The 15,109-nt window shown below is 27.7% G+C and overlaps 1 pseudogene; it reads right to left on the reverse strand.

Moving 5' to 3' along the window:
- Window positions 1–1,447: 1,447 nt before the first annotated feature.
- LOC137817952 (phospholipase D beta 1-like) overlaps window positions 1,448–15,109 on the reverse strand; it is a 31,879-nt pseudogene continuing 18,217 nt past the window's right edge.

The raw sequence follows: 15,109 nt of genomic DNA on the forward strand, positions 1-15,109 counted from the left end.
AAGTTACACTTTCAAAAGTTTAGAGAATTTAGTTATAAAATATAATAAAACTATGTAGTTTTTAATTATTTATTTATAAATAAATTTAATTATATTTATTTATAAATAAATATAATTATATTTATTTATTGAAGTTTGAAAAATCTGGAGCATTTTATTGAGGTTCTAAATAATTGGTAATTAAAACCTTGGTTGCTAATTAGATACCAATTTAGAAACTATTTAACAATAATAGAAACTAATTTAGAAACTAAAATTCTTTTTAGTTTCTAAAATGGTCTCTAATTTAGTTACTATTGCAACTAATTATTTTGGTATCTGAAAATTGGTTTCTATTTCATGATGGTCTTGTAGTATATATCTTAATTCATTTTAATTAATGTTATGTTTTCTTACAGTGTTAACCTCAACAGTATGTTTGTTTTAAAGTATTAAAACAAAATTTATGATAGGTACAAAATCATTCTTCATATATGATATGTTATTCTTTGTGTAATTTATGTTATTTAGGGTTACATTTATTTTGTAGGTCTATTATTTTTCCTCCACATTTTTTTCATCTAAGTTATGTGTTGTGCTAATTGAGATGTGTTGACATTAGATGTGATATTGCTCAACACTAAAATTATGGTAGTTAAAGAAAAACAACTATGTATTCCATTTACTATTATTTCTTCATTTTGTTATGTTGTGTGACTAAGTGCAAGTCCTTTTAAAAACTTAGCTTTTGCCTTACAAAGGTTGTAGTAAATATAATATAGTGCAAATCTAATAGGTACATATTGTTATTCTGCCAATAAATTATATTATTTAATGTCACTTATTGCAAATATGTTGTATACGGTTCATGTTACGTTTACTTGTTCATAAGTTAATAAATTTCGATTTCAATACTATGTTCCAATTGATACTCTATTGCCTTCTTTCAAAATCTGTTTATTCAATAATCTCAAACATGTTTTCTCATTATTTTCATTCCTATATATAGAATATTTTTTTTTCTATTTTGACTCGCTGTCTTTTTATGAAAACAAGACAGACATACTAAAATACTATTATTTACCATGTCCTATTGCATTTTTTTAAAAATTTTGTCAATTTCATATTTATTAATTTCAATTATACTTGTATCTAATTTTTGTTTCTTTTAACTATTTTAAATTCTTAATAATTACAGGACTTATATTGTGTTTTGTAATTACAGATTTAATATAATACCAAAAAATTATAATTTTTTATTTTCTATAATATTGTAATTTAAAATTGATTTTTTTGTAAAAGTCCCTGGGTTGCACGCGTCAGTACTAGTAAACAACAAACTTTAAAAGCGTCTTGTACCAGGTTAGCAGTTGTAAAGTGGAAGAATGCCACGTTGTATCCATTAATGTGAATGTAAAAATACAAATAAAATAGTTAGAGATTCAAAAACGATCCAACTGTAAAAATGAGTGAAAAATATTTTATTACTATATACACTGAACAGGGTGTTTCTTCAACTACTTTGCATTTAAAGATTGTCTCTAATTTACATTCATCCTACATCCTAATTGCAACAATGTGAAGGTAAAAAATAATCAAATGGTCATATTTTCCTGAATGGCCAAAAATGATCCTATAATCTTTCCTCCCACGTCTGGGAACTCTTCATGGCCAGGAAGGGATTTTACATTACCCTTTTCATCAACTTCTACCGGGTACTTCAGAAGATGCCCTCTCATCTCTGTTACATCACTAGCTGAATATTGTTTCCAGTTCTCTTCACCCATTGTTCTAATCCTTCTAACACATTCAAGGCTCTCTGGTTGTAAGAAGCAGTCTTCAATAGTACCCGTATGTTCAGCCCAAAGTGACATCCTATATCCATGGATCTGCATGTATAGTTTCACAGAATTACAGCCAGGTCAAATGTAAAAATAACATTGTCAAAACAACATGGAAGCTATTTACAACTATTACTCTTTCACTTCACACATTACAAAAACATAAAATTAGTAAACCAGAAGCTAAATTCAGACTTTTAGTACCTTAGAAATTATATTGGGAAATGCATATTAATTTTCCTGGCAGTTAGAGAAACCAAAAATAAGCCCAAAGATATTGTTTTGTGCAAGGGCCTGATTATTTGGATTTGACTCAAATAAAGTAAAGAGGGCACTTTAGAAATTAGAGTGTGCAATAATAGATAGCTGTTGACAGAAAAATAAAAAAGGTGTAGATTTGATCAACTTCACAATATATTATTAGACATGTGTGTGTAATTTATCTCAACTTCAAGTAATGATCTTTCAATCAAGCCACTAACTTTACAATAAAATTAACCTGCCCATGTGGATAAGCCGACAATCTTGCCCAGGTATGATGAGGTTGGTAGGCTCCCATTGCAATCTCGGTGTCCCTCGTTCCCTCCATAGAGCGCTGGTTGATGTTTGCAGACCCCAATATGACATATTCATCATCAACTATCATACCTTTTGAATTAACATACATCATGAATCGTCGATTGTTTCTACTATTTTCCTGGCCAAAGAGCGCCGGCGCACAAGTTTAAAATTGCATTAAAGGGAGATTGCATTTGACAGATGAAGAAAAAAAACAATTAAGACACTTGGATAGAGTATATAACAGTTTTTCACCCTTTGTGTTGTAGGGGGCAATCTACATGCTAACAGAATCATGAAACTTTTGGTATTCATTGGTAATACATATCTATAACTTTATACGAACCCACTATTTCACGACACTATGCAAGCAGAAAAAATGTAGTTGAGAAGGAAAGTGGGAATGGGGAAAGCAGAATTGAAATTTTTTCTGAGCCTCCATGCTCTTCCGTTTTTTTTTTTTCTGAAAATGTAATTTTAACTACACACTAGAATCTTTCAGGGGAGGCCGTCAATAGGCATTAGCCAACATAAAACTGTGCAAGTAGAAAAATGTAATTGAGAAGGGAAGAGGGAATGGGAGCATAGCATTCATACTTGTGGACTATTCGCTGGCGGAGGAGTTTTGGACACACTGACATTCTCATACAAATCTATTGCCTCACGATTGCCAAGACAGAAGAAGTTCAAATAGTCTTGTGGAGAAAATTCTGCTTCAAGCCCAAAACGAGATCAATTCAAATTCAACGTACTCGAATATTATAGGAATTGTAAAATTCCCTATCTAACTGCAAGGTAAGTAATTTCGATGGAAGTTTGGTTTTTTATGATGCCAAATGGAATTGTTGATCCATGCAGCTGCTCCAATGTAATGAGAAAAAGGCTTAGTTGTTGGAAAAAGAAGCCACGTGGTCTAAAGCAGAAAGCATAGGAGAAAAAAATGTAATACTGGTCTATGATTAAAATGGAGCTTATATGCAACTAGAGGCCAGGGTGACCAATCAAAAACCTAAAAGACAGGATTTCAAACATTGCATAAAAGGAAAGCCAGAATAGAACGCAATTGAAAAGAATATTTATCGTAGGCCTTATCATTTCGATAAAATAAAATAACTAATACTCGATTCTTTACAGCATTTTTACACTTTTTATTAAAACAGTCAGACTAGTGATCAAGCCAGGTTGCTTTATGGGGCGAGAAGTCGCATAACTATTATCAACTTAAAGGTTGTTCCAGCCTAATATAAGTTTTAGTCATTTTCTTTTTTTCTGATGAGTCGAGAAATCAACAGGTCATCTGGGTGTTCAAAATCACGATTCATAAAGCAGGAATCCAGGTAGATAATATGAAAGTTCAATCAAATCCTTGTCAGACAAAAAATACTGGCCTTTATCTTGTGAGTTGAAGCATACCTGCCAAAAAAGAATCCTTTAACAGGCACCACCTGTTGGAACACCCTCTGGCCACATTGGAATAACAATGTACACTGCAAATCTCTCATTTTCCCTTATCTTTGCTGCAATCTTGAGCGCAATTTCCATTGGAATTAAATTATTAGCTCCTGCAAAAACATGGAATTACCGTTAAAATGACATATTTGAAACAATCTAATCAACCTCGTTATTCATCTTCACCCAGTATGTGATTATAGAAAATCCACCAGGAGTGTCTAGTGGTGAGAAGTTCAAGTACGTGCTAACTCGCTACAGGTTGTAGGTTCAAATCTCCTTGCAACAACATGGCCAAAGAAAATTAACAACTTAAAGATACAGTTGATATGTCATGAATGTATAAAAGGAACTAAACACTTGATAACACCTTGAAAATACAATTAGAACAAGTTAAATATTCAATTATTAACCTTTAGAGGAACGACAGGGATTTATATTTTCGTAAGATTTGGCTACAAACAATTTAATGAAATAGAAAAAATGTACCACACTATCTGCTATTAGATACTCGTGTAATTTCCAGAGCCTTTGATCCATATAAAATGCACCAAAATAACATATCATGGATTTGAAAGGAACTGGTCTTTTTTCTTTTACATAATTCGTAGATCATCAAGTTTAATTAGTAAAATATAAATTCTGCATAATGAATTTTCGCTTAGGATGCTTTATCCTTTATAAAAACTGATATACCATAACAATTTATGCTCTTCAAAATCTTCAGCACAGTAAAAGAAGGAATTCTTGAAGCAAAAGGCAAACATATTCAGAAAGAAGAGTTGCATACCAAGGTCTTTATATTGACTCCAATTATATGAAGACCCGATGAAAAATGCAGTCTCAATATAAATGTAATGTTGTGCAGCACGAATGGTCTTTATATATGCTGTATGTATACTCATGTCAATCAGAACATTCTTCCCACATACTAGATTCTGCATAAACACAGTAATATTTAACTATCCCTTCATTACACATACGGTGACTCATGTCTGATGAATTGAAATCTAGCATGAGAAAGAAAACTTAGAAACATTAAAACCTTTCACTTACCACACTTGATGCATCTTTTGGCTCCTTCGGAAATCCCATGACAGAATTTGAATCAATTGAACGGAATATCTGCATTCCAAAAGCATGCATATTCAATGGTTTCCTTTAACTTGATAAAATGAGAAGAAATTAAACTGCTTCTAGAAATTCTAAATCTCTATTCAGCACTAATCAAATGAGCACCTGAACATGCCATGATGCAGGATTATCCTCATTAAGATTAAGACAATCAGTTGAACTGATAATATCTTTTATTCTGTCTAGCTTAAGCAATGCATCATCATATGAACTTGTAAATTTTTTAGTTCCTTCAGGTTTCGCAGCTCTTAGCCAGCGCTCTTCAAAGTTGGTCAAAACATCATAAGCTGCTGGACCATCAATTTTAGAATGTAATTCATGCCATGGCTCCCGTGGACAGCCACCAGCATTACCCCATCATTGTAAAATCCACATCATCAGAATAATATGGTCTTCTAGTTACAAACTTCGTTTTAGAATTGATAAGTATTAGTTCTTAGCTACATACTTCCATTATTTTTTATTGCAAGGCTAAAATAGGAGAACAACTCTACTATGAATTTGCAGGAAAATTTTAGATGTGCCAGAAATATGGAATAGATTTACATGTTCAAAGACCATCTAAATAGCAACAAACAACACATTATAGATAGAATTGTCAAAGTGGGTCAAAGCCTGTGAGATCCGGCCCACTAAGAACCCAGCTCACCTGAGTTGAACCAATGGTTAGCCAGGCTGGCTCACCAACCAGTGATAATTACTTGGATGTTATTTAAAATTATCATTTAGTGTTTGTACTTTGTATGCATATTAGTATGATATTTAGAATTATCATTTTCAGGTATTGTCTTTTATACATATTAACATATGGCATGGTCATTTATGTGCATATCAATGTGATGCTTTTTTTTGTTATGGTTATTCCAGTATTTTGGTTCCCATTTTCATATTAAAAAGAGATTGAAGAAAAAAAAAACTAAAAATTTGCAATTTTTAAATTAAGTGAATTTCGGCCGATTTAACCCACTAACTTGTGGTGAGCAGAGCCGAACTAATTTTTGTGCAACTCACTGATAAGTGAGCAGTTGGCCCACCAAATGGCCAACCAGTGGTGGGCTAGGCTGGGTAGCCCATTTTAATAGCTCTAATTATATATGAGGTTCTACACGACTGGCAATGATAGATTTACTATTCAAAGTGTGTTGAACTTATCACAACATACACTTAAAACTAATCCTTTAATCTTCCCTACACAAGAATATGGAAATATTTATTTGCCGAAATTTGGTTTCTTCAAGAACTACTAAAAATTGGAGTTATATTATAAACCTTAGTGGCTTTAATTTACACATTTACTTTTGTTGCCTATGAAATGATTGATGGAAAAATCTAGTGATAATACAACCAAACAGAAATATACTACCGTGAAAGTAGGGTTGTGATAGTCATCCTTATGCAGTGTCTGCAGTGACCTAAAGAGAGGATGGTGGGGATCATTATATCGCCCATAGCTCAAATCAAGTCCACCAACAAATGCTACAATTTTTCTTTTGCCATTTCCAGCATCAGCATCCACAATTACAGTTTTCTGATGATGTGTATATATTCTTTCAACTTCCTGATAATTAGAAAGAAAATAATTATTTTGGAACTCTAGAATTGAAATTGTAGAAGTATGTGAACATATAAACAGAGATCCAATGCAAAAAGATGTAGATATAGAAACAGCTAGAGAAACTAAATCTTGTCATAAATTCTGACATTCATGACAAAAAGTTAGGCAAACTACCAAATGGATCCACCCTATCAGTAGTAGTATGGTCCCCATAAAGTATACCTAACTGGGAACAGGAGGAGATTGTTTAAAATATTCTAAGACAATGAATCAACTGTTCCAGTAAATAAAAATATTTTAATGGGTAGAATCATTGTCAAGCCAAACCTTTTGTTTGGCCCAGCTGTGTCGTTTTCCAGCAATGCGAGGACAAAGCAGCACTTGCACAGAAGAGTGCTTGAAAAATCGTCTAGTTTCCTCGTCATGAGTTGCCATTACACCATCCTGAATGTAAAACAGAAATTTTTTGCATAATTAAAATAAAATCATATCATAAAACTATGATTTCAATCAAAAAGAAAAATTTGTTCATGAGTCTTAAAATAAAAATAAAAATGAAGTATACTTCATATAGATGAAGCTAGAAATGCTATCAACACATGACAAAATAATGACTTTGCAAGCTCACATAACATTCACATACCATATAGAAATAATCATTTAGACAAGGTTTACCTATTGTTAGTATTACTTAATAACAGATTAATTGTATATGGAAAAGAAATATCACAAGCCAATAATATGAAGCCCCACCCATATCCAACTGTAAACAGAGTTTGATTTGCAGACAGTTCTGTCAGTCCATTGGAAAGACAAAAACAGAGATTTTACTAAGTGGAACTGAACTATGAGCAGAGTATGAAGAAAGCCATTTCATCTCGGTATTATTTCATATGAGAAATGATACATTTTATAGAAAGAAGGAAGAAAACGAAAAAGAAAATTATAAATAGCATATTCTCAATTAAATAGGGATTACAAAATTACAAACAGATAAAAATAAAGTGTAAAATAAATTACAGTAATCCTTCAAAATAATGAGATGCTCCGATTCTCCTAGAATTTAGAAAATGGCTTCCATGCATTGCATTGCAGGGTATGAAGATGGATCTCTCTTGGCTTCTTCCCACTGACAACTTTTACCAAGTTAAGTTAAGGAACCTTTTTCTTTTCCATAGCTATTATTAAATGAGAAAAATAAATTTACTATCTCCAAGATAAAAAAAAATATATTTAATTCTTTCTTTGTTTAAAAAATAATGTGTATTACTACAACTTCTTTTAATAGTTTACTAAAAAAGTTAGTTTTTTTATTTATTTTATTTTTAGTTGTCATTTTATAACATCGATGAAATATTTTTGTTATATCTTCAATTATTTATCACAGAACTTGAAAATACATAAGCAAATCTAATTAATATAAAAAGATTAAAAAATGAAAATCTAAAATTAAATCACATTTCTTAATTTCGTTCTGAAAAACTTCAACGTCAAAGAGAGTATAAACTTCATTTTTCGTTTCCAATCATTTATTCAAACTTGCTAAACTTTTAATTAAAACTTGGTATGTAATTTGGATTGATTTAAAATATAATTTTATCATATTAATTCTATTAAAATTTAAATTAAATAAATTAAATCCCGAAATTCTAAACCCTAAAAGGTTTAATAATGTTTATTTTATAAAATAAATAAAATTGATCGTAACCTTAAATTCAGTTTTGTAGATAAACTAGATTTAAAATGTAAGAATTGGACATAAAAAAAATACAAACGGATTTAGCGTATATATGTAACAATAAAGACGATTTTAAAAGTTTAGTTTTAATTAAAATTAATTTTAAATTTTAAATTTATTCTAATATTTATTTAACTTAATTTATCTCTTAATATAATTTTATTTTTAAAACAATAATTCAACTTGTTTTAAGAAAAAATAATAATAAATTAAGTTAATTTTGATGGTTTTAAAAAAGTTGAATTAAAATGTTACCTGCGCAGTCGGTGACCGAAGGACAAATCTGGACCACACGGTTGGGTAAGAGAGAGAAAGAAAAAACAAACCAAAAGTGATTAGAGATTTGAGAATGTTTGAAAGTAGCAAACTGAAAGTATCTGATTCAGTGTAATATTTGTTAACTGTAATTATTTTATAATCCTCTGAAGTATTAGTAACGGAAATAACGTCCTGCTACAAAAAAACATAAATTATTTGTGCCTCAAACCGTTATAAATACTCCCATGTGTTACATTGCCAAGAACCAACAATTCAATTCAATTATGTCTAATGGTATATAAGATGGTGGAAATTTTCTTATGAAATTTTATTTAATATATTTAGAATTTGAAATTGAAATATGTGTTTCCATATCTGATTTAATTTTTAAATATAATATTTTTTAGAGAAAAATAGTTTTTATGTAAATTTTAATTAAGGTTTTGCTTAAAACTATATCTATATAAAGGTGAGAATTTAACTTTTCTCAAGTAAATATAAATTTACAGCAAAAAATACCATATAAATTTTTATCAATAAAAAAAATATAATTATTCTGATTTATCAACCTCGTCAGTATTGATTTTGTGTGTAGTACGATTATTTTTCTTGTATCAAACGTTTTATTAGAATGTGCTTTTCAGTGTGCTTCCTATTTAAAAGCTATTTTTAAATTAAAAATAAAAAAAAAGTGAAATATATTTGTTGTTGTTTTTTAAAAAATTTAAAATCTTTTAAATTGAAAGTTTTTTTTTAAGAAAAATGGTTTTTAAAAATAATAAAGATTGAAATTTTAAGTTATGAATATTTATTTTTTACTACAATTTTTTTTATTATCAGAAATTGCCTATTATATGACGAATAGAACAATCTGATTTAAACATATTTTTGTTATAAATATTTTTTTATATCTCAAATTCTTCTTCAAGTCTTGGGTTTGCTTATAGGGATTTAGGATATGCATATGAAATGAGTTAGATGAATGCTAGTTTAGGTAGTAATCATATTTTCTATTTTTGAGTTGTTGATTTTCTTAACTTGGTTTGCCTTTTTTTTTATTTAAGAACACATAATTAGAGGTAAGGACAATTAATATATTTATGTCATTTAGTGAAACTTAGAAGTTGACTTTTAAGAACACATAATTAAAGGTATAACATTTAATATGTTTATTATGTTTTAGTAGAATTTAGAGGTAACATTTGATTTGCAACTTGAAAAGAGTGAAAAACAAATTTAACATTATTTTATTATTACTATTTGTACTTTCAAGATAACAGGAAGAAATTAGCATCACTGCAAATTATTAAAATCAATTGCTTATATTTAGTCATATTTATAGAAATAATTATAGAAGTCTAACTTCAATTAATTAGCTAAATGGTGGATCACATAAATGAAAACCAAAATGTTCAAACTTCCTTAAAAAACTATGATGTCCTCTCTTCCCCACCATCCATCTTCCCTTTGGGTCACAATAATTTTATTTTTTTTCTCAAGAGTTGAAACATGTATTTATGTAATACATGTGCACACTCTGCTGTGATATTTTGTGATTCATTTTGAAGATTGATTAGGGGCAATGAGTTTTGATACCAATGTGCTGACTACTATGATTATGTTTGGGGTGATTGTAATCATCATTTTGTTTAGAGTATTTTGTGAAATACTACCAGGTCAAGAACATGTGGGAGTACAAAGAAGAGACATAAAACTGGTAATTTTTCTCTTCTTTAAGATTTAATTAAAAAATATTCAAATAACCAAAATAAATTAATAAAATAGAAAATACGCGGTAGAAAAACTATCAAATTTACGTGTTTTTTTATATATTTGAATTTATTAAAATGAACTTAAATTTATACTGATAATATGATAATATAAGTGTGTGAATAATAATATTGTTTATTCAATTTTAATATTAAACATAATTATATATAAATAATAAATAAAAAATACGGATACTCATGTTAAAGAATAATCACTTAATATTACTTTTATGTTTGATTATTTATAAGTATTTTATTGTGGTGTAACATTGTGTGTGTTGCACGTAAATGTCACGTTTTTGTAAGAACTTTAACATTTTTATCATGTCTTTTGTAATACTTATCACCTCATCAAACCTGGTTACTTTTTGTCAAATTGTTTTTCTACTTCATTTTAAATCCAATGCTAATTTATTACATTTGTTTTGTGTTATGAAAAAAAATGCAAAATTTATTTCTTTTAGAAAAACGCAAAGTAAGGAAAATACTAAAAATATGTAATTTGATTTTTTTTTATTTTAGAAAAATATAAGAAAATGAAAAAAATATTTATGTTTATTACATGTCTAATTTTTGAAATACTTTTCATTTTCTATGTATATTGTAGTTAAATTATTCCTTTTCTTATTTTTATTCAATCAAACAGCTTATATGATTTTCTCCCATTTGATTATCTCTACTTTACTCTTGAGCAAGACACATCTTTAAAAACATACAATTTGGCTTCAATCTTCAACCTTTTCCCCCCAACTTAACCATCATACTAGGATTTTAATCTAACTTAAATTGCAATAGCATATTTTTTTTTATAGATAAATAGAATACTGAGGGAAATAAAAGAAAATAAAAAGGTTTAAAGCAAGAAACTTGCGAGTTAGAACTTCTTCCAGGTTGGAGCAAATTGTTATCTGCATTGGGCATCAGAAGACTCTGAAATGAAGAAAGGTACACGTCTGGAACAAGATAACAAGTTTTATTCATTAAACACTCTGCCACTAAGAATATTCTTAAGAGGTAGATTGCTATATATTTAATATTTCTAAGGATTAATTATATAAATATTTTAGCATGCGAATCACACAAAATAAATACTATTTTGTATAACTATAAATATTATAATAAACAATTACTTCTAAATATATAAATAATTTCATAATTGAAATGTGTGATAAATAATATTTTTGAACATATAAATTATATTATCAATTTATATTTTTCTAAAATATTAAGATTTAATGACTTTTTCAGAGATTAAATTTGAAAGTCCTCATAAGACACGTTTTTCACTAATAATTTTATGAATTTAAATAAAATCATGCATAACATTAACTAAACTATATCTTCATTTTTTCATATTTACAGAAAAGTTATTTTTAATTTGATTTTTTTAGTTTTTTGTCATTACTATTTTTCTATCTTTGTTCTTCCTCTATATTTTCTTCTTTTAGGTTTTGATTTTCGATATTACAATCATCTTAATTTTTCATAAATTTATGATTTTAAACACCACCTTCAAAATAGGATTGGTCATTAGATAGCATTATGTAAAAAAGGTATGTCATTGTGTTCTTAACTCTACTTTTTACATACTATACAAATATTTTGTTTGTTCTTTATTTGTTAATTGTAGAGAGTTAATATTCATAGCAAAATAGAGGAATGAGAGAAAGAAAAACTTAAGAAGCAACAAGTCTTCTCCCCATTTATTTTTCTTAACAATTTTAGTGCGAAAGATAGAAACAATTTAAATGAGTCTTTATACGGGTCCAAGGCAAAGAAAAGATAGCAGATTTCATTGCATTTTCTTCTTTGGTATATAATATTTTTCATGATTAAAGTTGATTGAACAATTGAGAATGAATTTTTGCTTTATTATTTAATGGTGTCACATGTGTTGCAATGATTGTCATATATTATTCGTTGTACATAGACCTAATGGAAAATATTGGTTTGATTTCGATAATTGGTAAAATATTAAAAATATATGAAACTCAAATTTTATTTAATTGTTTTCTCAATTGAGTTTGTAGTTTTAAATAACTTTTAATTATTACCAAAGATATATATCTTTACCCATAATTAATAAAATATTAAAAATTATACAAAAATATGAAACTCAAATTCTATTTAATTAGTTTTAAATAAATTTAAACCATTGCAAAAAATTGTTTTTAGAAGAGTGTTCTGGCATTTTTCAAATTTCATTCTTATTTAAAATTCAATCATAGTGGTTTTATTATAAGTAACAATGAAACATAAAAAAAAATTGTAAGTTTATCTTTTACGTACAAAAATTTAGAAATTTCTTCATACTATAATTTTAACAATAATTATTGGAATAAACAAAACTTTTGAAAAAAAATGTAATTATGGTTGTTATATGATGTACCGTGGGATTTAAAGAAGAAAGAAAAAATTTCAAATAAAATAGTGAAAGTAAAAGATAAACTATAAACTCTAAAATTAACTTTAGAATACATCTTAAAAATATAACACATTATAAATAATATATATATATATATATGAGATTAGTCATAAGATGTAAAAAATTAAATTAAATACTTATTTTGACAATCGTATAATCAAAATAATTTAATAAAGATATATTTTGGATTAAAAAACTGTTGTGAAGATAAATAAAGATTATAAGAAAATTGATAACATCAGTGGTGTATTGTTTTATGATAATTAACTAATGTAAAATTTTGTAACAACATCTTAATAAGAAATTAAATAAACCCTAAACCCTTGATTTTGTGGAAAATTGATATATTCAAAAAAAATATAATAAAATTAATAAGAAAAAAAAGAAAACAATTGGAAAAATGAATAAAGATTATGAATAAAATGATAGTATGTTTTTCAATTTTTATTAATAGTTATAAATTTTTAATTTTTATTGTGTCGTGAGTTTTTTTTTAGACAAAAACAGTCTTATATGAAATCAGTTAAAGAAAGTCTTTTATAATATTATCATTTGTATTTAAAATTGATCCATTTCTTACTTTAGGTGTATTTTTTTTTAAAATTTTATGATAAAAAAATATCACATAAGTTACTTTGTAGATAAAATTAATATTGTTAGCAAATATAAAATTTACTTGAAATTAATACATCAATACCCTTCTATGTTTATCTTAATATTTACTAACTTAGTTTTGTTTACTGTAACTTTATCAAAAAATAGTATTAAAAAAATTATATAATCTTATTTAAAAAAATATTTAGAATTTTAAAATGTCTAATTAAAAGTAAATATAAATATTTAATTTTTATAATTTTTTAAATACTTTTTATTGTTTATTATTTTTCTACATTTTAATAGATTACATAACAAAATGAAAATATAAGTGATAAAATATCATTACTAAAACGACGAACACAATTTTGAAGACTAAATGTTTGAAATAGAGAGGAGAAATGAATACAAGAAGAAGAACTTATAGAGAAACAACAATATTCAGAAATGAGATTGACATCTATTTGACATTTGCCTCAATCAATAAAAAATGCGGGTAACAAAAATGTTATTAGTGCTCCATACTATGTTATTAGTGTTCCATACTATGTTTTTACTTTTATTGGTGACAATATGCATTGTAAAATTTATTTAATTTGATTAAAAATTATGTTTAATTAAAATAAAACTAAATTGAATAATCGGTAAATTTATCATATATTACTACTATTTAGCTATGTTTTGATAAAATTTATGTGTTTTCTTACATGTATTTGTATTTATTAAAATGAACTGTAAATTTATCTATACATCTATACATATATATATATATATAAAGGGGATTTCCCTCTTAAATGCTTTTAAAAAAAATTTCCCCATTTTATCCTTATATTAATATTTAATTTTATTATTGTATTATGGTCATTGTGTCATTTCTTATTTTTTTTTCTACAATATTTGGTATATGTAACGGGACGGTTTTGAATTGAAAGAGAGGTGGAAGAGCGGTTTTGAATTGGAAGAGAGGTGGAAGAGCGGTTTTGAATTGAAAGAGATGTGGAGGAATCGTTATGAATTGAAATAGAGGTGGAAGAGAGGTGGAGGAACGGTTATGAATTGAAAGAGAGGTGAAGGAGCGGTTATGAATTGAAAGAGAGGTGAATGAGCAGTTATGAATTGAAAAAGATGGTTTATTTTCTAAATCAGTTACATAAAGAAAGGAAGTTTATTTTCAAAATCAGTTGCATAAATAAAGGGAGTAACTATTCAAATTTGGAGAGAAAAAAAATATTAGAGAAAATAATAAAGAAGATACGAAGGAAGTGTTGAAAAAAAAAAGAATAAGGAACAGGAAGAAGCATTGGTCACTTTTTATCCTTGCACCTTCCAATCCCACCAATGAGTATCAGTGGCTTCATGTGTCTCCCTTACAACCCACATTCATGAAAAATGTGATATTTTTCTTTGAGTATTTTGGAAGGATCGAGGGGTGCCCTGCCTCTTCGGTCAACAAGGCCACTGGTAAGGCCTTGAAGCTTTGAATTGGTTCCTCTCATCCTGTAAGATCTTTCTCTCAAGGTTTACTCTTTCATTGCAAAATGTTTTTTTATGTGGTTGTGCTTGATAATTGTTTTGCTAGTTTTTCAATTGGAATTATAGAGATCTTGGTTTTTCTATTACTATTGTATATGTATTTACTATAGTAACAACATGACCGATTTGGTAGCTTTTTCTGTTTTGAATAGTGTACATACCAAATATGGGATTTATGGGTGGACTGGATTGGAGCTTTATGCTTTTAAGATAAAGATGCGTTGTTTTGTTGTTCTGATGTGCAGATTTTGAAACTGTGTGCATTTGGATAAGAGC

The sequence above is a fragment of the Phaseolus vulgaris genome, chromosome 10 (genome assembly GCF_000499845.2).
Source record: "Phaseolus vulgaris cultivar G19833 chromosome 10, P. vulgaris v2.0, whole genome shotgun sequence".
Taxonomy (NCBI): Eukaryota; Viridiplantae; Streptophyta; class Magnoliopsida; order Fabales; family Fabaceae; genus Phaseolus; species Phaseolus vulgaris.